A 25,411-nucleotide genomic window follows, 5' to 3' on the forward strand; every position below is an offset into this window, starting at 1 on the left:
CAAACTACAACACTCTGCCTAAATCTGGAACTATGCCTGTTTTTGTAAATGTAGTTCTATTGGAATATATCCATGCTCTTTTGTTTATGGATTTTTCTATTGCTGCTTTTGCACTGAACAGTAGAATTCAGTAATTGCATCAAAACCCATACGGATTGCAAAGCCTAAAATGTTTACTATCTGGCACTTTACAAGACACAAATTTGCCAGCCCCTCAATTAAGAGTACACTACAACAAACTCCACATATATTTCTGTGTCATGAGTTTCTTAATTGAGTATTAATATTGTTTTTATAATGATGCTCTCTATGCTCCACCAAAATTTGTATTCATATTTTCCCCACAAAACAAGTAACTTTACTTTTAGTGGTGAACTTCTTAACTGCACTGACAGTCACGATCACAGTAAGACAGAATGAACTTCCAAGAGCTTAACTTTGATTCCATGAAATGGATGAAAGAAAGCCAACCAGTTATTGGAATTAATTGATTTTCCATTTAAAGTGGTAGATAATTTTCAGAGGAAGCAGACCCAGACCATTTCAGTAGTTGGGAGGCTTACTAAGGATTTTCCTTGGGATCAACTCCTGTAAAAGAGACAGGAAAGAAGCAGGATTGGTCAAATATAGAAGTCAAGTGGGTCCAAAGATAGCTTCTGCCACATCATCTGACATATTCTGCTTTGGGCCAAAATGGCTGGTCTCTTATTACTCCTTCCTTGATCACACAGCCCTGAGACACATGTGACCTTGGCCAAGCAGCTCTCTGCAGCTGAAGCAATCCCCAAAGAGACTGATAGCTGTAAACTCTCTGCCAGCAGTCCTCCCCAGTAGTTTCATTAACAAGTCCTTCCTTGAAGGAGGAAGTGCATCCCGATGCTATGCTCATCCACTTCTTCATATATGTTCAAGGAGCAGCTCCTCCAGGATTCTGATGGGTGTCTCTTCTGAGGGAAAAGTCAGAAGAAGGTTAATGGTGCTGGCTGTAACTCCTACAGTTCAACTGATCTAAAGGTCACAACTGAGACTCATCATGTTGTTTTGTTTTTTCCTTTACTACCCATTCCATATTCCTTTTACCATCATGAAGCACCTCTGGCAGTCTTGGCTGGCTACCGTGCACTTTTCAGACTGAGGTTGCCTGAGAATTGTCATTTTCCATCAAAATAGGGCAAGGGTATACCAAGTGGTGCCCAAATGGGTCATGTACATGTCAATATTCCTCCATTGTGTTAATACCAACCCTTCCTCCTGCTGATGATCAGAGTTAAAAATTCTTGCCAATATGATGATTCCTTTTCATGTTCAATAGTCTCTGGTTACAAGGAGCCTGAAATGCCCAGGCATCAGTCGTGACTTTTGTTCTGTGTCTTTGTAGAAGTATTCTCTCTTAAGGAACCATTCCTTAATACCATAAGAAGTATTCTCTCTTAAGTAGACCAGGGTTGTTGGGACAACAGGCACAAATTCCTCCAGTTGGTTATTGGGAATGATGATAAGTAGAGCTACTCCTGTTTCTACCCCCTAATTCTGGGACCAATCATTTTCTTTTCATTTGAGACACAGTTCCAAATAAAGTTCTTTGATTTAAGGTATATACAGTGACCTGAAGGATGGTGCCCCATCCTTGTAAAAGGATGAATTAGCACTGAATTAGCACTTAAGCCATGCCTCCAAAAGACTATTTCCAGCATTCTGTCCGGCAGCAGCTTCTGGTGGATGTGGTATGACTAGTGTATGGTCATGGGCCCACTCCTCTTTTACTCTAAAGTGAGTTTCTATTCTGATGAGATCCTGTGCTGGTGGGTCAGATATGCCATATATTTTCAGAGGATAGTGTTCGTTGGGGTTCTTTGGGATGAAAAGCAAAACTTTACCTGGAATATGTGCCTATTCCTGCTTGAAGGAATCACTGGCTCTTCTTAGAAGACAGTGAAATTTTAATCCTGTTACATATATTCCAGTTCATAAGACATGATTGCCTTTGTGTCTTTGAATGCTTTGTTTTGATTTAGTAAGTTCTTTTTAAAGTGTTAGATTAGTAAAGACATAATACATGAATGGCCAATGTGCCAATGGCAAAGTACCTTCACTTAGAAGCATAATTTAAACTGTCTTTTGCCTGAAGGTGATACTACTACCAGGAGCATGCTACAGAGTGTATATTTACTAATGACTATAAATCCAGTCATTTCATTGTTATAAATATAGACACCTGGCAAATGCACTTGAGGGTTCAAGTGGCCAGGCTGATCTAATATAATGCATTGGTGTAAAATGGTACTTCCTGAAACTAGGAGAGTAGGTCTGGCTACAACAGTCTTCAAACAGCATGCCCTAGAGTCATATGTAAGTCAATACTAAAAGTGCTGTGAGCTTAGAAACCTTTGTCTATCTCCTTCATGGTGATACTCCAGTGCTTAGCATACCAATGGCTTACAGTGCATGTTCATTATATGCTTGTTGAATAGGTGAATGAAAGGGGGAAAAACTGAAAAAAGGCTTGCTTATAATTGTGGCCTAAATATTCAGTCAAGGTGAAGCCAGAAGTTCTAACTTCCATTTCCTTAGAGAGACCTCAACAAGACCCAGATGATCTTTTTATGTGGAGTTAGAACTGGCTCCAGAGTCACCCAGCCAATTCCATGCCTTAGATGGAGATGCTTAACACCATCACCATTCCCCACTACTGAGTGGAGCAAATTTTCAGCTTTACTCAGGTTCTGGTAAAGACATGGTAAAGGTGGAGATTGAGGAGATAATAATTTTGGCAAATAAAAGAATACAGATAATATCTTTTTAAAATGGAAATCACCACTCTTCTCTGCCTGTCCTCAACTCCTCAATGTCTTCCTTTCATATGTCGAATGATGTCCAGAGTTCTTATTCTGATCTACAAGGACCTGCAGGATCTGGCCCCCAGCTTCCTTCTAAGTTTATTTCCCAGAGCTCTTCACCATGCCCATGTGCTCAGCCTCATGGACTTTCTTGCCAATTTTCAAATATACTAAGGGCATTTGTAATCTTAATGATCTCTGTCTATACACTCTTCATTCAGGCTTCTGTGGCACTGGTTCCCTGGCTTCCTATAAGTCCCTATTCAATAATACCTACTTAGAGTGGCCAGCTCTGGATAGGCATATTATCTATGACTCCTGGGTATTATATTATTAATTTATTTACTTGTTTATTGTTTGAATTCCATTCCTAAAGAGTGGAAACTTTTCTTTTGGCAGCGCTGTTTGTTTTTGTTTGTTTTCTTCATGCTGTTTCCCCAGTTCTTTGAACAATGGCTAGAACACACTCAACAATTACTTGTTGAATAAATGCTATGACCACTGGGTGTGCTTTAAGAAAGATAAGAAGGAAATTCCCTTGCTGTCTCATAAGCAATATCATACTGAACCATAACAACAAGCAAAATAATGATGTAGAGAAAAAAATTTAACCATTTTTCTATAATTTCCCTTTCTTCAGACACACTTGACCTTCCCTGTGCTTTGGGGTTGTGTCCCTGGGATGAATAATGATACACAGTTCATGGTACTGCCACAATAGTTCAGGTATATAAGGCTAATTAACACACCATCCAGGAATATACGTAAACAGTTTAAAGCAAGACTTGCATGTCTTTTCCTCAATGATAGTATTGAAAAATTAACAAGAAGGCAGATAACTTCATTTAAAAAATAAATATATATATATATATATGTATATAGTTGATTTACTGTTGATGAATAGTTTCAACAATTCCTTGAAGGAATCATTAAAATTTCACTAGGGAACAAAAATAAATTTGCATTGAGCACTATCAGAATTGCTAAGAAAGCAGTGGTAAAAAAATACAGCATTTTTTAATACCAAAAGCAAATAATCAAAACCATTCATATTAATAAATCCTTTTGGATATAAGAAATATTTTACTTTATTAAATGTAGATAACAATTGACTCTTTTACTTTTTCTTCTTTGTACAAGAAGATAATTGTATCTGAAGCAGATATAAAAAATGATAATTAAATTTTAACAATTATTTACCACTACCATTAAGACAACAGACAAATCCATAATTTGGCTATTGTTGAAAGTGCTGCTATAAACATTGGGGTACAAGTGCCCCTATGCATCAGTACTCTGGTATCCCTTGGGTAAATTCCTAGCAGTGCTATTGCTGGGTCATAGGGTAGATCTATTTTTAATTTTTTGAGGAACCTCCACACTGTTTTCCAGGGTGGCTGCACCAGTTTGCATTCCCACCAACAGTGCAAGCGGGTTCCCACTTCGCCACATCCTCGCCAGCATCTATAGTCTCCTGATTTGTTCATGTTAGCCACTGTGACTGGTGTGAGGTGGTATATGAGTGTGGTTTTGATTTGTATTTCCCTGAGGAGGAGCGACGTTGAGCATCTTTTCATGTGCCTGTTAGAGCCTAAATGTCCATCAACTGATGAACGGATAAAGAAATTGTGGTTTATATACACAATGAAATACTATGTGGCAATGAGAAAGAATGAAATCTGGCCTTTTGTAGCAACGTGGATGGAACTGGAGAGCGTGATGATAAGTGAAATAAGTCATACAGAGAAAGACAGATACCATATGTTTTCACTCTTACGTGGATCCTGAGAAACTGAACAGAAGACCATGGGGGAGGGAAAGGAAAAAAAAAGTTAGAGAAGGAGGGAGCCAAACCATAAAAGACTCTTAAAAGTTGAGAACAATCTGAGGATTGATGGGGGGTGGGAGGGAGGAGAGGGTGGGTGATGGGTATTGAGGGCACCTGTTGGGATGAGCACTGGGTGTTGTATGGAAACCAATTTGACAATAAATTTCATGTTAAATAAATAAATAAAACAAAGTCCAAAAAAAAGAAAACCGACAAATCCTTCTCAATTCATACTCTGTGCTAAGCATTATTCCATTATTTTTATGCACTAATTCATTTAACCTTCACAACCAACCAGTGGGGTAAGAAATATTATCATTCCTATTTTAAAGTTGAGGAAATGAGGTACAAGGGAATTAAATAATTTGCCCCAAATTACAAAGCCAGAAAGTGATAGAATTGAGCTTTAAACCCAGGTGGCCTTAGTCAATACACTACATTGTCTATAACCAATAGACTCTATGCCTTTCAATGTACAATAAGCGATAGTAAAGGCATTGTTTCTTTAAACTAGAGATGAGTAAAGTAAGGCACAGGAAAGATGTGGGATTTTACTCTAATAAACTAAGAAACAATATGGGAAAAAGATAAAAATTATATGTGGTTCAAAAGGCAGAACAGGAAATGATACAAAAGGGCCAAAACCTGATGGATACTACAATGGTTATTATATATATAATATTGTACAATATATATAATATATAAATGATATTCACAAATATTTATAATTATATTTATATAATAAATAGGAAAATTAAAAGCTATCTTTTTTGAGAAAGAAGAATAAACAATGTATCATATAAATATTATCTTCAAATTAATGTTGAAGTATAATACAATTCCAGTTGGAATCCCAGGAGATACTTTTGTTGTTATTTATGGTGCATGTGGGATACTAGATAAAAGAATATTAAAAATTATATTGAAGAATAGTTGCCAAAAAGAAGTCAAAAAAAATGAAAAAGAGAGCAATGGGGTTGAGGTCCTGCCTAACAGATATCAAAAAATTATAGGAAGCCATTGTAACAGAATCAATATTGTGTTGGCACAGTGATAGACACTAGATTAGCAGATCAGGAAAGGGAATCTAGAATTAGATCCCAGTCTATATGATGACTAAATTGATACATGTGACTAAGTTGGTAGTTCAATTTAGTGTGTGTATGGTGGGCGGGGGGTTATTTATAAATGATATTATTATCATTATCTGTGTGAAAGAAAATTAAATTATGCTCCAAACGCAAAAGTAAATTTCATATGAATTAAAAGCTATCTAAAAAAATAACGCAATAGAAATGTTGTAAGAGAATAAAGTAGAATTTATTTTACTTTACCCAATCAAGTGCTAACGGAGACCTACTTAACCAATTCTGGAAAACCAAAAGCTAGAAAATGTAAGATGTGGATATCTCTGTGAAAAAATGAAAAAATATATATATTGTGTAACAGAAGGTAACATAAACAGAGATAAGATACAAAAAATAGATATAGAAAAAATATTTGCAAAGAGCACAGGAAGAAATCACAGCACAGAAAACTCCGTGTGTTCAGCATCCCAATTTCTCTTCCTAAGCACAACTGGGGCCATGAGACTAAATTCTGGCAAGTATGACATAAGCCACTTGCTGGCCTTGAAAATATCCTATTCTATCCTTGCGTTAGTTATTTGTTATATAACAAATTACCCTAAAATTTAGAGGCATAAAACAACAAGCATTTATTACCTTACAGCTATGGTAAGTCCAGAGTCTGGATGAAGCTTGACTAGGCCCTCTGGGTCATGATCTCTCGGAGGCTGTGACCAGATTGTTGGCTGGTGCTCTGAAGTCTTGATTAGGAAAGGATCCACTTCTAAACTCATTCATGTAGTTGTCATTATTCAGTTCCTCAGAGACTGTTGGATGAGGATGTCAGTTCCTTGCTGTCTTATTGGCTAAAGGCCTCTCTCAGTTCCTTGTCAAGTGGGGCTGCTGGCTTCTCTCAGAATGAACACAAGTAAGGCACAATTGAGAAGCATGGCCTTTTTTCAGCCTAATCTAAAATATGACCTCCCATCATCTCTAATACAGTATGTTTGCTATATGTGAGCCACTAAATCCAACCTATGCAGGAGGAGAGGATTACATAAGTGTGTGAAAACCAAGAGGTGCCTGCACAACCCTCCATATCTCTTTTCCTGCTATGATGATTTTGGAAGCAACATTTCCTGGATATAATATCTACAAGGTGAAGGAGGACTCACCTATAAGAAACTTTGGCAAGTTGAGAAATAAACTTTTATTGTGCTGAGCCATTGAGATGTTTTAACATGATGTAACATAGCCTATTGTGACTAACAGAGTGTTCATATTTACAACACACACAGAGTATTTACAACTTGATGTGATGGGAATGAATAACCCAATCAAAAAGTGGGCAGAGGAAATAAGATTTAATTCACAGATTTGCAATAGAAACATAAGATATCATAATGATAGTAGGAGGAGGAGTAATAATAAAAAGCAATATCTATTGCCATTTTACTTTGTACAAGTTACTGCTCTGATTTACATGAACACATTTAATCTCCACAAAAATAAAACAGATGCAGTAGTAGTTCCTAATATCTCCTTCTGACATATGAAAAACCTCTCTTAACAGAGAGGTTAAGAGAATTGTCCAAGGTCACACAGCTAGTAAGCGTTGGAATCAGAATTAAAATCCAGAAAGTCTGGCATCTGAGCCAGTGTTTCTAACCTCTAAGTCATGCTGCTTAAATATATTAGTCAGGGAAATGCCAATTAAAGGAATAGTCATTACATATCAGTCTAGCTAATATTTGAAAGAATCAAAATACCTATCAAATACAGCATTAGAGAGCCATGATGGCAAAAAACAGCAATTAAAACAGGCTTTGTGGGAAGCAGTCCTAAAATAGTTATCATTTAATGTACATGCTTCCTTGGTTCCAACAATTCTGCTTCTGGGAAACCGGAATAAAAGTGGAAGGATATTAATTCCCACATTATTCATCACAAAAGAACTGGATGCAAAGACTTTCCCATAACATGCAAATGTTTTAATAAATTTTTGCATATCCACTCCATAGTATATAACACTATGAAATGAAATAGAGCTATACCAATCACCCCAAAGTGATTTCCATGAAGTGTTGTTGCATTAAAATGGCAATCCATAGAGAACTGTGAAGGATATGGCCCTATTTTCTTAGAATAAAACTAAAAAATATCCTATATATTTGTTCATTCTATGTGATTCTATGCACTGGGCATAGAATAGTGACCAAAAAGTCAAAGGCTAAAGTTTGGAGATTGGGGAGCAGCCAGCAAAGGTGACTGAGAAAAATGACCATTAAGTGAAGTAGAAAGAGAAACAAGAGAGTAGGTGCAAGGAAGCCAGATAAAGAAATTGGTTCAGAAAGAGGAGTGGTCAAAGTTGCTGCTAGATAGGATAGGATGAGGAAATTTATTTTATTTATTTTTTTTTAATTTTTTTTCAACATTTATTTATTTTTGGGACAGAGAGAGACAGAGCATGAACGGGGGAGGGGCAGAGAAAGAGGGAGACACAGAATCGGAAACAGGCTCCAGGCTCTGAGCCATCAGCCCAGAGCCTGACGCGGGGCTCGAACTCACGGACCGCGAGATCGTGACCTGGCTGAAGTCGGACGCTCAACCGACTGCGCCACCCAGGGGCCCCGAGGAAATTTATTTTAGTAACATGGAAATCATTTATGCATTTCTATTTTCAAGATTGGAGTGTGTGTGTGTGTGTGTGTGTGTGTGTGTGTGTGTGTGCTGGGGATGGATGCCTGATTGAAGAGGGTTCAAGACAGAATAGGAGACTAAGGGAAATAAGGGACAACGACAGTCATATCTTTTAAGAGAGCTTTGATTTAAAGGATAAAGAGTAGGGACACCTGGGTGGCTCAGTCAGTTGAGGCTCCAACTCTTGATTTCAGCTCAGATCACGATCTCATAGTTGATCAAGTCATGAGATGGAGCCCTACATCAGGCTCTGCACTGAGAACTGAGCTTGGAGCCTGCTTAGGATTCTCTATCCCTCTGCCCCTCCTTCACTAGTGTGTGGGCTCTCTTCTTCTCTCTCTCTCCATCTCTCTCTCTCAAATAAAATAATAGAAAATAAATAAATGAGAAAGGTCAATATAATAATATAGCAGTAGCTGGAAGGGGATGCTTTGTTTTGTTTTGATTTTTAAGATAGTAGATATTTCAGATTAGTTGTATGCTAACAAAAGCCATCCGGTAGGGGGAAATTCATGATGGAAGAGAGAGGAGGCAACCACTAGAGTGATGCTTCAAGGTAACTAAGTGGAAATGGATGTTAGTGCACAGATGAAGGGAATGGTCTGAGGAGGTGATAATGGTTCCTGAATTATAGATGAGGCAGAGATGTGGAACAGATCCTGGGTGTTGGCAGATGCGAGTGTGTGGAAGATGTTCTCTAATTTCTTGTATTTTCATAGTGAAGTACAGAAGCAAGGTTGTCAGCTGAGGGTGAAGACTGAAGGAAATCTTGGCAGTTTGAAGAGGAAAGGTATGGGTAATCATCTGGAGGAATGGCAAGGGGAAGAACTATACAGTGGGATTTTCCATCAGCACCAATGCTCTTCTTGAGGTGATACAGTAATTTTTTTTTAATTTTAAAATGCTTATTTATTTTTGAGAGAGAGAGAGAGAGAGCAAGCAGGGGATGGGCAGAGAGAGAGGGTGACACAGAATCTGAAACAGGATCCAGGCTCCAAGCTGTCAGCACAGAGCCCAATGTGGGGCTCAAACTCACGAACTGTGAGCCTGAGCTGAAGTTGGACACTGAACTGACTGAGCCACCCAGGCGCCCCTGAGGTGATACATTCAAAGTGAGCCCAGTCATCTGAGGATTTTCCCCAGCCACACTCAGCTGCCAAGGTACACATCTGGACTAAACAGAGACTTGAACATAGACAGGGTAGGGTGACACAAAGATTGGCCCTGTATGACCTACAAGGGGTAAAGGATAATGAACGGTGACAGGAGAATATCCTTCACAGTTTTCTACATATTGCCATTTAGCCAGATAGATCAGAGCTTTTTTGGAGTTGGGGTATTAGAGGGAATTAGCTGAAAAGATAGGTCAAAGAGTAGAGTGCTTAAAATTTGAGATTGTGAAGGGGATACAGTTTTTCGTTAGTGTTAGTATTATTAGGATTAGTATTGACAAGACCTAGTATATAATCATGGAACTGAAAAGCTGAGATGGGGTAAAGTTATAAGCTACTAGGAGAGGGAAGGTTCAGAGACTGAGAAACTGGAAAGACTGCAGGCATGGACATTGAAATCACCAAGAATTATAGTAGGAGTAGTGTTAGGAGGAGTCAGAGCAAACAATATAAAATTCTTCAGGAGTAGCTTGAGGGTCTGTGGATGATGGCTAAAGGAGGGTTGGATGGTATAGTATGCTAGCATGAGCTCTGAAGTTGGAATGTTTTTTTTTTTTAATATATATTTATTTCTGAGAGAGCAAGAGTGTGTGAGCAGGGGAGGGGCAGAGAGACAGGGAGACAGAGGATCTGAAGCAGGCTCCGTGCCGACAGCAGCAAGGCTGGTGTGAGACTCCAACCTATGAACCAAGCCATGACCCTGAAGTTGGCATGTTTTGGGAGGAGAGAGGGACAATGTTGTTAAGGAGAATCAAGGAGGACACTTACCTCACTTCTGGGCTGTGAGATTTAAAAAAACAAAACAAAACAAAACAAAACAAAACAAGCAAGCAAGCAAGCAAACTAACAAACAAACAAAAACTAGCTACATTTGGAGGGTCCTGAAGAAGAAGCAGATTCTTGGGGAAGCATCAGGTTTGAGACAGAGCAAGCAGATTGATGTTGCCTAAATGAAGGCCTCCAAGGATACCAAGCCATTATCCCTCAAACCTGTAATTGTTACTTTATTTGGAAAAAGAGTCTTTGCAAATGTAATTGTTAAGTTAAGATGGAGAGAGTATCCTGGATTATCCAGGTGGGCCCTGAATGCAGTCAATCACATGCGTCCTTACAAGAGAGAGTCAGAGAGATGTAACAAAGAAGAAAAGGTACACAGAGATAGTGACATGACGATGGACCAGAGAGAGATTTGAAAATAACTTCCCTTGAGGTTTGGAGTGATGTGACAAGCCAACCAATGCCAGCAGTTGCCAGGTGAGGTGTGCATTCTTCCCTAAAGCCTCTGGTGGGAACACAGCCCCACCAGCACTTTAATTTCAGCCCAGTGGTACTGATTTTGGACTTCTGGACTTGAGAATGGAGAGAGAAAATTTCTGTTTTAGGTCACCAACTTTGCAGTAATTTATAATAGCTGCAGGAGACTAATACACAGGTGAAGGAAACATTCACAGAAGGGAATGGGAAGAGTGGATTTTGTTGAGGACAGACTGTAAGCTCCAGAGAGCGCAGGGGAAGTGGGGAGACAGAATTGTACAGAATGGAAAAAATCAAGTGTAGCTCCCAGACTGATGATGATAAGCCTGGGATCCTTGGGCTGCTTGTGGCTACCCACTGCACAGGGATGAGAGTGATGGCATTATCCTGATCACCCAAGAGGCAGACTTTGAAGGGAGGGATGCAGGGGGTGTATTGTGCCAGGAGGAGGAGTTCTGGGGGGTCCCTCTTCAGTTCTACAAATGAAACTGTGGAGGAACAGAAAGAACTTTACTGAGAGCACAAGATATATGTATATATTTATAGATGTATATATATGTACAGATTTATGGATGTAGATATATGTACATATATTTCACTAGGTGTACATAATATGTATATATATTTATATATGAGTCATATGTATATTTATCATTGTGTGCATGTAAATATATTTGTGTATGTATTTGAGTGTGTGCATTTGCATATAATTATTTTTTTAATGTTTATTTTTGAGAGAGAGAGGAAGCGAGTGCAAGAGAGGAAGAGAGAGAGACGTAGACACAAAATCTGAAGCAGGCTTCAGGCTCTGAGGTGTCAGCACAGAGCCCCATGGGGGGCTTAAACTCACAGACCATGAGATCGTGACCTGAGCTGAAATCAGATGCTTAACCAACTGAGCACCCCGCATATTATTTTTAAAGCATGGAGAACAAGGGAAAAATGACAATCTGGGTAGGGCAGGGGGGATAATGGGAATAAAGAGGGAAAGAAAAATTTTGGCACTCAGAAAAGAAAACAAAGCAAAAAACGATAGGATATGCAAGGATCACATTTAGGCATTTATATAAAACTGCATAAATGTGTAAATATATGAGAATATTTTTAAATGAAGTTAAATTTATAAAAATATGTATAGCAAAAAAAAATCCCCAAAAAACATGTTAAAAGTTACATCCAAGGGGCACCTGGGTAGCTCAATCGTTTGAGCATCCAACTCTTGATTTTGACTCAGGTCATGATTCCAGGGTCATGGGATAGAGCCTCAGTCAGGCTCTGCCCTAAGCATGGAGCCTGCTTAAGATTCATTCTCTCTCTCTCTCTCTCTCTCTCTCTCTCTCTCTCTCTCTTTCCCTCTTCCCCTTACCCCCTTGTGAACACGTACTCTCTTTCTCTAACAATAAAAATTATATACAAACTAACAATCTAATCTTAGTTTCCCCTGAATTTGCTCTTCTTTATTTGCAGTTCACTGAATTAATGGTTCTAAACTGATCCAGTGTGTGCAGACAATTCAACTTATGGGAGCTCCAGCTTTCCCTCTCTGAGTTGCGTCTGGGCCCCTCCTTTGTGTCCCTGAAAGGAAGAGGCTGCCAGGACTCAGTGGCATCTGTGTGCTTGAAGGAATTTGTCTGAGATGACCTTAAGGTACGTCTACTTTGGGAACTGGTCTATTCTTATGACACAAAGACAGTGGGGCTAAGAATTTCTGGATATGGGTGTCTACTTAAAAACAAAACAAAACAAAACAAAACATTGTGGCCAGCCAGATTGTCTTCTTGTTAATACCATTTGCCACTAAGCAGGCTTATAATTTCAAATCTAAGGTTCTTCCATAAATGAGTGCTAAACAAACTGTCTTACTTTTATGCTGTGAAGCTAAAGGCTTTTTATTTTTTAGCATCTCTCACCCTCAAAATTTCACCCATTTAACAGTTTAATGCACGTCTTGGAGCTACGCATTCCTATCCTGGATCATCATCATTCAGAGACAGATGAAGGGAGAAAAAAGTGCATGGAGGATTGCTAGAAAAGTTTCTACGGGTTTATCATACATCATTTCTACTCACATAGTCCATTATTGTATCCCAGTCAGTCACAGAGCCAGACTATCTGGGCTCACATTCTGGCTTTATCACTAAATGGCTGTGTGTCTGTGGCTAAATTACTTTATCTCTGTGCCTCAGGCTTCTCAACTGTGAAAGCTGATAATAATCAATGGCAATGACCTCATAAGTTTGTTGTGAAAAGTAAATAGACTAATCCATGTACTGTCCTTAGTTCTTCACACATGGTAAACACCAGGTGTATGTGAACTGTTATTTGTTTTTTTTAATTAATTAATTAATTTTTAAATTTACATTTAAGTTAATTAGCATATAGTGCAACAATGATTTCAGGAGTAGATTTCTTAATGCCTCTTACCCATTTAACTTATCTCCCTCTCCCACAACACCTCCACCAACCCTCTGTTTGTTCTCTATATTTAAGAGTCTCTTATGTTTTGTCCCCCTCCCTGTTTTTATTTTATTTTTGCTTCCCTTCCCTATGTTCATCTGTTTTGTATCTTAAAGCCCTCATATAAATAAAGTCATATGATATTTGTCTTTCTGACTAATTTCAGTTAGCATAATACCCTCTAGTTCAATCCACATAGTTGCAAATGGCAAGATTTCATTCTTTTTGATTGCTGAGTAATACTCTATTGTGTGTGTGTGTGTGTGTGTGTGTGTGTGTGTGTGTGTGTGTGTGTATACACACCACATCTTCTTGATCCATTCATCCATTGATGGACATTTGGGCTCTTTCCATACTTTGGCTATTGTTGATAGTGCTGCTAAAAACATTGGGGTGCATGTGCCCCTCTGAAACAGCATACCTGTATTCCTTGGATGAATACCTAGTAGTGCAATTGCTGGATTGTAGGGTAGTTCTATTTTTAATTTTTTGAGGAACCTCCAGTTTGCATTCCCACCAGCAAGCAAAAGAGATCCTCTTTCTCTGCATCCACACCAACATCTGTTGTTGCCTGAGTTGTTAATGTTAGCTATTCTGACAAGTGTGAGGTGATATCTCACTGTGGTTTTGATTTGTGTTTCCCTGATGACGAGTGATATTGAGCATTTTTTCATGTGTCCGTTGCCTATCTGGAAATCTTTGGAGAAGTGTCTATTCATGTCTTTTGTCCATTTCTTCAGTGGATTGTTTGTTGGTTGGGTATTGAGTTTATAAGTTCTTTATAAATTTTGGATACGAACCCTTTATCTAATATGTCATTTTCAAATATTTTTTCCCATTCCATCAGTTGCCTTTTAGTTTTGCTGATTGTTTCCTTCCCTGTGCAGAAGATTTTCATTTTGATGAAGTCTCAATAGTTGAAAATTTTTGCTCTTGTTTCCCTTGCCTCTAGAGACATGTTGAGTAAGAAGTTACTGTGGCTGAGATCAAAACGTTTTTGCCTGCTTTCTCCTCTAGGATTTTGATGGCTTCCAATATGATGTTTAGGTCTTTCATCTATTTTGAGTCTCTTTTTGTGTATGGTGTAAGAAAGTGGTCCAGCTTCACTTTCTGCATGTCGCTGTCCAGTTTTCCCAGCACCACTTGCTGAAGAGACTGTCTTTATTCCATTAGATATTCTTTCCTGCTTTGTCAAAGATTAGTTGGCCATACGTTTGTGGGTCCATATCTGAGTTCTCTATTCTGTTCCATTGATCTGAGTGTCTGTTTTTGTGACATACTGTCTTGATGAGTACAGCTTTGTAATACATCTTCAAGTCTGGGATTTTGATGCCTCCAGCTTTTGTTTTCTTTTTCAAGATTTCTTTGGCTGTTGGGGTCTTTTCTGGTTCCATACAGATTTTAGGTTTGTTTGTTCTAGCTCTGTGAAGAATGCTGGTGTTATTTTGATAGGGATTGCATTGAATATGTAGATTGCTTTGGGTAGTATCGACATTTTAACAATATTTGTTCTTCCTATCCAGGAGCATGGAATATTTTTCCATATGTTTGTGTCTTCTTCCATTTCTTTTATAAGCTTTCTATAGTTTTCAGTGTATAGATTTTTCACCTCTTTGGTTACATTTATTCCTATGTCTTTTATGAGATTTGGTGCGATTATAACTAGGATTGATTCCTTGATTTCCCTTTCTGTTGCTTCATTATTGGTGTATAGGAATGCGACTGATTTCTGTGCATTGATTTTATATCCTGAGACTTTGCTGAATTCATGGATCAGGTCTAGCAGGTTTTTTTGGTGCAATCTTTTGGGTTTTCCAAAAAGAGTATCATGTCATCTGTTAAAAAGAAAGTTTGACTTCCTCCTTGCCAATATGGATGCCTTTTATTCCTTTGTGTTGTCTGATTGCTGAGGCTAAGACTTCCAATACTATGTTGAATAACAGTGGTGAGAGTGGACATCCCTGTCTTATTCCTGACCTTAGGGGGAAAGGTCTCAGTTTTGCCCCATTAAGGATGATATTAGCGTTGGGTCTTTCATGTATGGTTTTTATGATCTTGAAGTATGATCCTTCTATCCCTACTTTCTTGAGGTTTTCATCGAAAGAGGATGTTGTATTTTGTCAAATGCTTTCTCTGTATCTATTGAGAGGATCATATGGTTCTTGTCCTTTCTTCCATTGATGTGATGAATCACATTGATTGTTTTGCAGATATTGAACCAGCCCTGCATCCCAGGTATAAATCCCACTTGGTCATGGTGAATAATTCTTTTAGTGTATTGTTGGATCCAGTTGGCTAATATCTTGTTGAGGATTTTTGCATACATATTCATCAGGGAAATTGATCTGTAGTTCTCCTTTTTAGTGGGTCTTTGTCTGATTTTGGAATCAAAGTGATGCTGGCTTCATAGAAAGAGTTTGGAAGTTTTCCTTCCATTTCTATTTTTTGGAATACCTTCAAGAGAATAGGTGTTAACTCTTCTTTAAATGTTTGGTAGAATCCCTTGGAAATCTATCTGACCCAGGTCTCTTGTTTTTTTGGGAGATTTTTGATTGCTAATTCGATTTCTTTACTGGTTATGGGTGTGTTCAAATTTTCTATTTCTTCCTGTTTCAGTTTTGGTAGTTTATATGTTTCTAGGAATTTGTCCATTTTTTTCCAGATTGTCAATTTTTTTGGCATATAATTGCTGGTAATATTCTCTTATTATTGTTTGTATTTCTGCTGTGTTGGTTGTGATCTCTCCTCTTTCATTCTTGACTTTATTTATTTGTGTCCTTTCCTTTTTCTTTTTGATCAAACTGGCTAGGGGTTTATCAATTTTGTTAATTCTTTCAAAGAACCAGCTCCTGATTTCATTGATCTGTCCTACTGGGTTTTTTGGTTTTGATAGCATTGATTTCTGCTCTAATCTTTACTACTTCCTGTCTTCTCTGGTTTGGGGTTTTATTTGCTGTTCTTTTTCAAGATCTTTAAGGTGTAAGGTTAGGTTGTGTCTCTCAGATGTTTCTTCCTTCTTAGAAAGGCCTGGATTGCAATATGCTTCCCTCTTGTCTGCCTTTGCTGCATCCCAGAGGTTTTGTGCTGGGGTATTATCATTTTCATTGGCTTCCATGTACTTTTTAGTTTCTTCTTTAAGTTCTTGGTTAGCCCATTCATTCTTTAGTAGGATGTTTTTTAGTCTCCAAGTATTTGTTATCTTTCCAAATTTTTTCTCGTGGTTGATTTAGAGTTTCATAGTGTTGTGGTCTGAAAATATGCCCAGTATGATCTCAGTCTTTTCATATTTGTTGAGGACTGATTTGTGTCCTAGTATGTGATCTATTCTGGAGAATGTTGCAGGTGCAGGTGAGAAGACTGTGTATTCTGCTGCTTTAGGATGAATTGTTCTGTATATATCTGTTAAGTCCATCCAGTCCAGTGTGTCATTCAAAGCTATTGTTTCAGTGTTGGTTTTCTGTTTATATGATCTGTCCATTGTTGTAGGTGGGGTGTTGAACTCCCCTACTATTATGGTATTATTATGTTTGTGATTAATTGATTTATTTGTCTGGGTGCTTTCACGTTTGGAGCATAAATGTTTATAATTATTAGATCTTCTTGGTGGATAGACCCCTTAATTATGATATAATGCCCTTCTTCATCTCTTATTACAGTCTTTATTTTAAAATCTAGATTTTCTGTTATAAGTATCACTACTCAGGCTTTCTTGTCATGACCATTAGCATGATAGATGGATCTCCAGCCCCTTATTTTCTATCTGAAAGTGCCTTTAGGTCTAAAATGGGTCTCTTATAAACAGCATATAGATCTATTGTGTTTTCTTATCCATTCTGTTACCCTATGTCTTTTTATTGGAGCTTTAGTCCATTGATGTTTACAGTGAGCACTGGAAGATATGAATTTATTGTCATTACATTGCCTGTAGAGTTGGAGTTTCTGGTGGTGTTCTCTGGTGCTTTCTAGTCTTTGTTGCTTTTGAGCCTTTTTGTTTTGTTTTTTTGTTTTTGTTTTTGTCTTTTCTCCCCTCAGAGCCCCCCTTAAAATTTCTTGCAGTGCCAGTTTAGTTTTCACAAACTCCTTTAATTATTATTTGTAGGGAAACTTTTAATCTCTCTTTCTATTTTGAATGACAGCCTTGCTGGATAAAGAATTCTTGGCTGCATATTTTTCCAATTCAGCACATTAAATATATCCTGCCACTCCTTTCTTCCCTGCCAAGATTCTATGGATAGGTATGCTGCAAACTTGATGTCTTCCCTTGTAGGTTAAGGACTTTTTTTCCCTTGCTGCTTTCATGATTCTTTCCTTGTCTGAATATTTTGCAAATTTGACTATGATATGCCTTGTTAATGGTCGGTTTGTGTTGAATCTAATGGGAGTCCTCTGTGCTTCCTGGATTTTGATGTCTGTGTCTTCTCCCAGCTTAAGAAAGTTTCTGCTATGATTTGCTCACATAACTCTTCTACCCCTTTTTCTCTCTGTTCATCTTCTGGGACCCCTATGATTCAGATATTATTTCTTTTTAATGAGTCACTGATTTCTTTAATTCTTAAATCATGCTCTTTTGTCTTAGTTCTCTTTTTTCTGCTTCATTATTCTCTGTAAGTTTGTCCTCTATATCACTGATTTGCAGCTCGGCTTCCTCCATCCTTGCCACTGTGGCATCCATTTGAGATTGCAGCTCAGTTATATCATTTTTTATTTCATCTTGACTAGCTTTTACTTCTTTTATCTCTGCAAAAAGGGATTCTAATCTATTTTCGACCCCAGCTCATATTCTTATTATCATGATTCTAGTTTCTGGTTCAGATACCTTGCTTGTATCTGTGTTGATTAAGTCCCTGGCTGTCATTTCTTCCTCTTCTTTCTTTTGGGGTGAATTCCTTCATTTTGTTATTTTGAAGGAAGAAATGAAATTAATAAAGTAAAAAAAATTAAAATTAAAAAATTAAAAACAACACAAAAAATCAAATAATGGATGCTAGATCCTAGGTGTGGTTTTCTTCTTAGGTTGTTGAAAAAAACACTTGATTAGATTAGAGTAAAAAGAGAAAGATAAGAAAAAAAAGGAAAATAAAATAAGAGGAAAATAGTTTGAAAATTTGAAAAACTGGATATCATAAAATGGAATAAAATGAATGGTAGGAGTAAAATAGAATTTAAAAAGTTTACAAAAATAAAAAATATGGTAGAAAAATTAAAGAAAAATATTTTTATTTAAAATTGAAAATAAAAATAATTTTTTCTCTTTCTGTATTCAAGAATAAGAAAGGAAAAGAAAAAAAATTGACTAGATGTATCAGTGAATAGAATCAAGTACGATTAAAATTATATTTTTTTCCCCTAGAAGTCAAACTATGAAGCACTTTATAGTCCATAAACTAAGCAGGCAGAAAGACTTACAGTGTTCCTCAAGAGTGCAGTTGGCCCAGTTGGGTGAGGTTTAGTGTAACGGCTCCATCTTCCACTAGATGGTGCTGCTTAGCTTACTGGGGTGGATTGCTGTGAAGCTTGTAGGTGTGTATGTGCATGCAAGTGAGGGGTGTCACCCAATTACTAAGTCTCTATTATCAGAACTCTGCACTCTCCCCAACAGTGATCAAGCACCCCTCCTTTGTCTCTAGCTTCCATCCACTCTCCACTCCTACACTCTGTGACTAAGCAGGCTGCCAGGCAGCACCTCATTCCTGAGTTTTATCTCACATAGAGCTGTGTTTCCCAACTCCTCCCTTCTGAGTGACTGTGGCTTTGACCCATTCCTACCCTTTGGGGGAGGGTCTCAATGAGAAATGGCTGGGTATTGGCCACACGCAGGAATGTTCGCATGACCGTGCTGCTTCAGAAGCTTAGAGACTGTGTCCGGGTGCCAGCCTGCCCCAGAAAAAGTTTGTGAGATCATGCAGCAGCATTTCAGAGATTATGGCAAATTACAACACACATCTGTCACCAGGTCACCCCTAACATCCTCTCCAACAGCAGTGAATGCAGCCATTCTCCATGGTCCACTGGGACCTTTGACTGTGGGGAGGCCACACCGCCTCTATCAAATGACCTCCCAGCAGGGGAACAACCACTTCCTGTGTGGCCCAGGACCCCAAGGACCTTACTTTCTGCTCCCATGGATCCACCCTCCCACCAGAGCACCACCAGGTATTGAGCTGTGGAGTTTCAGACTCTGTGCTTCCCCTGTTTATAGACTCTTAATGGAATTTAAACACTCTCTTTTCTCCTTTCTCCCTTTTTTGTTCAGTCCCTTGTGGCTGTTTCCACTCAGACTTTTTCTTTCCAGCTCCTTTCGTGTGGGAGGGGATGCTTTTCCCTTACTCTTCCCTATCTCTGTCCTCTTTATGCAAACAAAAACAGCTCCCTGCCCTCTGCAGTTTCTCTTTCCTCCAGTTCACCTCTCTGCACTGCATACTTGCCAAGTTCTATGGTTCAGGTTGTTCAGATTGTTGTGTTAATCCTCAAATCAGTTTTCTTGGTATGCAAGCTGGTTTAGTATTGATCTGGTTGCATTTCAGGGATGAGAGATGCAAAACAAAACAAAACAATACAAAACCAAAAAACTTCCATGCTGTTCTGCCATCTTGGCCCATTCCCTAGTTATTTGTTGTTTTATTTTGATGATGATGATGATGATGATGACAATTGGTGAGTATGGGGAAATAATTTCCCAAGAGTGGATGAGTAGACAGGAAAGAAGAGATGAGATAAAAGCTAAAAAGAATAAGGGAAATGAAAACCTATGACTTTGGTTAGGATTTGGGAGGCTGGAAGTATTTTGGAAGAAATGAAGTGTCCCAGAAAAACAACAACAACAACAACAACAACAACAACAACAAAGAATAAGAGTAGGGGACTGGTGACTTGAATTGCATGAATACGCAGTGTTAGTACATTAAATCCTGAGGTCAGGAAACTTAGACGGGTAATGAGTATATATGAGCAAAGTGTAGGGTTCTGGCCAAAAAAAAAAAAAAAAAAAAAAAAAATCTATGTGTATAATCACTTTCAATAAGACTAAAACTATGTCTCATGAAAAACAAAACCCACATAAATACATGCTTAAATTATGTACACTAAGAATGAGTTCAGATAGGAAAATGAATGTATCTTTACACATATTTTCAACAACTTACTGGGACAGCAGAACTTCCATTCAGCAAGCCAAGTACACACTTTCTTTGCTTATTTACTCATCCAATAACTCAGCAACAGAAAAATTGGCTTTTAACTTCATCTTGCCCAAGGATAACTTTCTCATTCTGAAAGGAATTTTTAGTTCCAATTCATAAAAAATACCTCTACTTGTATTTATATTTTTATTTTAGAGAACACCGGTGAATTCTTGGCAGGCAGTGGGATACTAATGAGGCACATTGGCTCACAATCCAATCAGTCTTTTAAATTAGCAGTCAAATAAATTTGTCAAAGAACATAGCATGCCTTACACAGAGATATATCTTGTGTTCATGGAATTATCCGATACAGATTTTACAATTTCTGTTTTTTTCTAATATAAAATGGAATCTGATATTTTATATGGACTCCTAAAAGGAAATTTTTGGCTTTACTTCTGTTCTGAAACTTTCTTTTTTTTTTTTTTTAATTTTTTTTCAACGTTTTTATTTATTTTTGGGACAGAGAGAGACAGAGCATGAACGGGGGAGGGGCAGAGAGAGAGGGAGACACAGAATCGGAAACAGGCTCCAGGCTCCGAGCCATCAGCCCAGAGCCTGACGCGGGGCTCGAACTCACGGACCGCGAGATCGTGACCTGGCTGAAGCCGGACGCTTAACCGACTGCGCCACCCAGGCGCCCCATGTTCTGAAACTTTCAAAGACTTGTTTGAGTTGCCTTAGGCAGGGTCTTTTAGAAGTTCATTTGTGTGTGGGGTGGGGGGATTGATTGCCTCTTAAAAGAGGAGTGCCAAAATAAAGTAACCAAAATTATCATTATTTTAAATGTTGATATCTGTTTAATTTATATTTGCAATAAAAATGTAATATAATTATGCTAGTTCCAACACAATTACAGGATCTTTTAAAAAGATATATTGATTGGCACTTGAGAGTTATGTAGTAATGTAATGGGGCAAAAGTGAAATTTATGTAACAAGTATCTTCATCTTCCAAAAATGCATTGTTCCCTATGGAGTAGCCCTGTCTTCCCCTTCCTCTGCCCTCTCCATATGTACAATGTATTCCTTTGGCAAACACTGAATATTCACCTACTATTCTTTTTGGTGTTGACAGTAGAGAACTTTAAGATATGGATGGCTGTTATCTGGAGAAAGGTTTTCACAAAATGGTTGTATTGGCAGCTTCAGGGAGCAGTTTTCTCTCAGAAGGTAGTGGTAGAGATGATGCAGGTAGGCTGAGTCCAAGAACCCAGGGAAGGTCCCACAGGGTCTTGGCTTCATGCAGGATAGAAATCAAATGTGAGCCAGAGAAAGTGGAAACAAATTTTATTGAATTGAGTAAGCCACAGGGAGAGAATAGCAGGCCCAGTGACTGGGAGACTCTGAAAGGAAAGGAGAATAAGTCTTGTCTTTGCTTGGGGCTAGGGATTAATATTAGAAAAGGGCCTAGGGTAAGAGTTCCTCCAGGAATCCAGGGTAGGGTCCAATCAAAGGTGAGCATCAGGTGAATAATAGGTATTATTCCATAAATTACTGAAGATAAGCGTATCGATGCCAGCATCAGCCAAGGTTTGTTTGAAGCTAATGTCCTGGAATATGTTTGGGATCTGGCTCTTCTTAGGTGTTATCAGGTGTTTGGGGCTTAGGACAAAATTCAGAGAATGATAAACTTTCTTGCTCCCCGCTGGAAATGAGAATATAGCTTCTTTAGCCTATTCAGAGACAAAACATAGATCATGAGTAAATGGGGTCTAGCAGAAAAACAGCAGAGATGGAGCCTTTCTAAAATGGAGTCCCTTCAGCTTCTATCTTAGAGATAGTAGTCATAGAGACCCAGTGTTAGGAGCTACACTGAAAGGTGTTCCCCTGAAAGGTGTATATATTGAAGCCCTAATCCCCAATACCTCAAAATTAGACTGTATTTGGAGATAGGGCCTTTTAAACAGTAATTAAGTTAAAATGAAGCCATCCTAATCCAAGCTGACGGGTGTCCTTATAAAAGAGAAAATTCAGAACCACAGAGAAACACCAAGGATGCATGTACACAGTGGAAAGACCATTGAAAACACAGGGAGGAGGTGGTCCATCTGCAAGCCAAGAAAAGAGCCTCAGGAGTCAACAAACCTATCAACACCCTGATCGTGGACTTCCAGCCTCACGTACTGGGAGATTTTGTTATTTTGTTATGGTTCCATGTTATAGCAGCCCCAGCAAACTAATGCACCCAGTTTGTTAAATGACCCACTCGAGATTCTCTCCACCATTTTTTGCATTAGACCCTTTCAAATTAAAATTGCAATGGACAAATTTAAATAGGCAAGAAAGGCTTTATTCAAGACTATTGAAATAAGGGAAGAGAGACTGAACTTAAGTCCATTAAAACAAACAGTAGGGAATTTTTTAAGTACTGGGGTGAGTAGAGGAAATTAGGAGGGAGGTTCATCTGTGGGTTATGTCCATCACGATGGGTTATTCTGAGTTTGTGAATGTTTTTCTCTGTAATTAGGTCATCTGTGTTTACTGACTGGTCTCCATTATATTTAGGCTCCTACTCTGCCACAGGGACTAGAAAAGAGGGTTGCTGTCCCTTCAATGTTTATATTTTCAACAAATAGTTCTTAGTTCCTCAAGAAATTCCTGGATTATAAACCTGACAAAAGGCTGTGGGAAGATTTATATATATTTCAAAGGAGCAGAGTAAGAATTTATAATTTCAAGTTTTCTAACGTAAATGTTCTAAGAAAAGGGAGGTCAGGGGGCTACAGTTGGAAGAAACCAATCTGAAGTTTAGTCAAGCTGAGGGGAACATCACAACCATTTTAGTCAACCCCTTTGTTATGGAACAGGCTGACCTCTAGCCTGGAAGGCATCGGTTCCCCAACATTGATTTGCCTATGTGCTATTGCAATCTGGTGTCCCTAGAAGTCACTGCTACAGAATGGGATGCATCCCATAGTACTGGACTAAGAAATTCTAGTCATTTCACAGAGGCCAAGCAAACACAATCAGAAGGCAAGAAATATCCCTGTACTATCCCGCCATTCTGGGCTTCCGCAAATCGTGCCTTAAACTGGATCTCATTAAATCTACATCCCATTTCCCACCTCAAGTCACTCAGATCCCAGCAATTACCCAGTAAGTGCTTTCCAAAGAGCAAATATAGAATTCATTTCCTTGTAACTTCTCCATCTGTTTCTTTGTTTTAAAATAGCACAGCTTTAAAATTGGTGCCACCATTGAAAACAGGTAATGTTCTGTTTTCATTCTATTTCCTCTGCCAGGAGGTGCGTAAGCTTAGAGAGAAAATCCCCCTCTGCCTAAAGCCCCAGGAAAGTAAGTGCTGGTGTGAAAGCATCCATGGGGACACAGGAATTACCGTATAGCTGCCCTGTACAAAACACCAGTGGGGTGCACCCACCGGAGATGCACATTATCATGATCACAGTCACAGACTTGAGTAATAGCCCATGCTAGAATGGCGATGAGCTGTCTTGAGATGCCTAGCAATTTTCCAGGCCTCTCCTAAAGGGTTTTAGGTGAAATCTCAATGTTTCTTACTGAACCTTGGGGGAACATCAGTTGTTTACAATTCAGAGTAGCTATACAGACAATTTCTTCTTTTCTTAGGTTAAGAAAACAAATAAATTAAGTAGAATGACTTATCTTTCCTGGATGTATCATTTATGGAATTATAAAGAAAAAAGGTTTAATGCTATGATCCTGACCTCTGTGATTACAGGGGAGAAGAAGATGGAGTAACAGGTAGACTTATTAGACTTCTAGACATTTGGGGATTCCTTCCTATTTTACAAATACCTTCATTACAGTTGCTGGCTTCCTATCAGGATAAATGCATTCAAACTTTGCTTTGAATGGCAAAAGCTGGTTTTCCACCTTTTGGGTTCATACAGTTTTGCTATTTCCAAGTGTGTTGTAAACGGAAGAGAAAGAAAAGGGTAGAAGAGGTTAAGGCCTTGGCAACAGCTCCCTCCCAAGTGTTGTATGCAGGTTGAGAACACCAGTGCTAAGGGACACGTCCTCCCACCCCCACCCCCACCCCCACCCCCACCCCCAAATCCTTACCAGGTGACTTACATATTTTCCCTTTTCCTGCCCAAGTCAACTGGGACCTCCAAATGACCCTTAATTCCTCTTTTACATTTTCACATGCTTTTCACATTAAATGATTTTGAAGATACAGGACTGAATGATTGGAAGCATGCATAGCCCTTCACTAATACGACTAAATTTTCTAATCATGGTGAAGTACATTGCCTCAAATCCAGATGGTGATTTTGTTCTCACACAGGCTTGTAGGTCTAAAGGTACAACATGTATGACAATAATATTCACTAAACAAAAATTCATTGACCATATCTGATATGCTAGGTGCTCAAGACACAGCCATGAGAAGAGAGAGTGCCCCCCCCCACCTCACAGGGCTTCCAGTCTTCCTAGGATAACAAGTAATTAAAATGAAAGTAATAAAGCTCTAAGATCTTCTGGTGACAGCATATAGCCCAGTCTTGGTTGAATGGAGTTAAATATATATAAAGGACATGGACAATTTACCAAAGTGACATTTAATCTGAAAACTAAATAGGAGCTAGCCAGATAATGTAATGTGGGAAAGGGATCACAATAAAGGGAATAGGGTATGAAGGTCTAGACTCCAGAAGCAAGAGAAAGTCTGGCTTCTGGAAGAAATGAAAGTATTTCACTGTGACTAGAGAAGTGAAGGAAAGAATGACAAAAACAGAGACAGGAAAAAAAGAGATAAATAAGGTAAAAGAGGTAAATACAGTGTAGTTTCTAAATAATTGTGTAAATCTCCTCAAAGTGTTTGGAAAATATTCTCAGGCAATAGCCACTGATAGAAAAAAGTAATATGCAGTAAGGCTGCTCACCAGGACACAGTGTTACCAAAGAAAATGCCTCTTTCTCAGCATTGA

At 38.5% G+C, this 25,411-nt stretch overlaps 1 long non-coding RNA gene across 2 annotated transcripts in view; it reads left to right on the forward strand.

Annotated features, from left to right (window-relative positions):
• LOC121042862 (uncharacterized) overlaps positions 1–25,411 on the forward strand; it is a 196,751-nt gene that overhangs the window by 125,791 nt on the left and 45,549 nt on the right. For both annotated transcript variants that reach the window (XR_005796493.1, XR_005796494.1), the window contains exon 3: positions 12,326–12,505. This is a non-coding gene — a long non-coding RNA (uncharacterized LOC121042862). The remainder of the gene's footprint in view (positions 1–12,325; positions 12,506–25,411) is intronic.

The sequence above is a fragment of the Herpailurus yagouaroundi genome, unplaced genomic scaffold (assembly GCF_014898765.1).
Source record: "Herpailurus yagouaroundi ecotype Mexico unplaced genomic scaffold, PumYag 186, whole genome shotgun sequence".
Classification (NCBI taxonomy): Eukaryota; Metazoa; Chordata; class Mammalia; order Carnivora; family Felidae; genus Herpailurus; species Herpailurus yagouaroundi.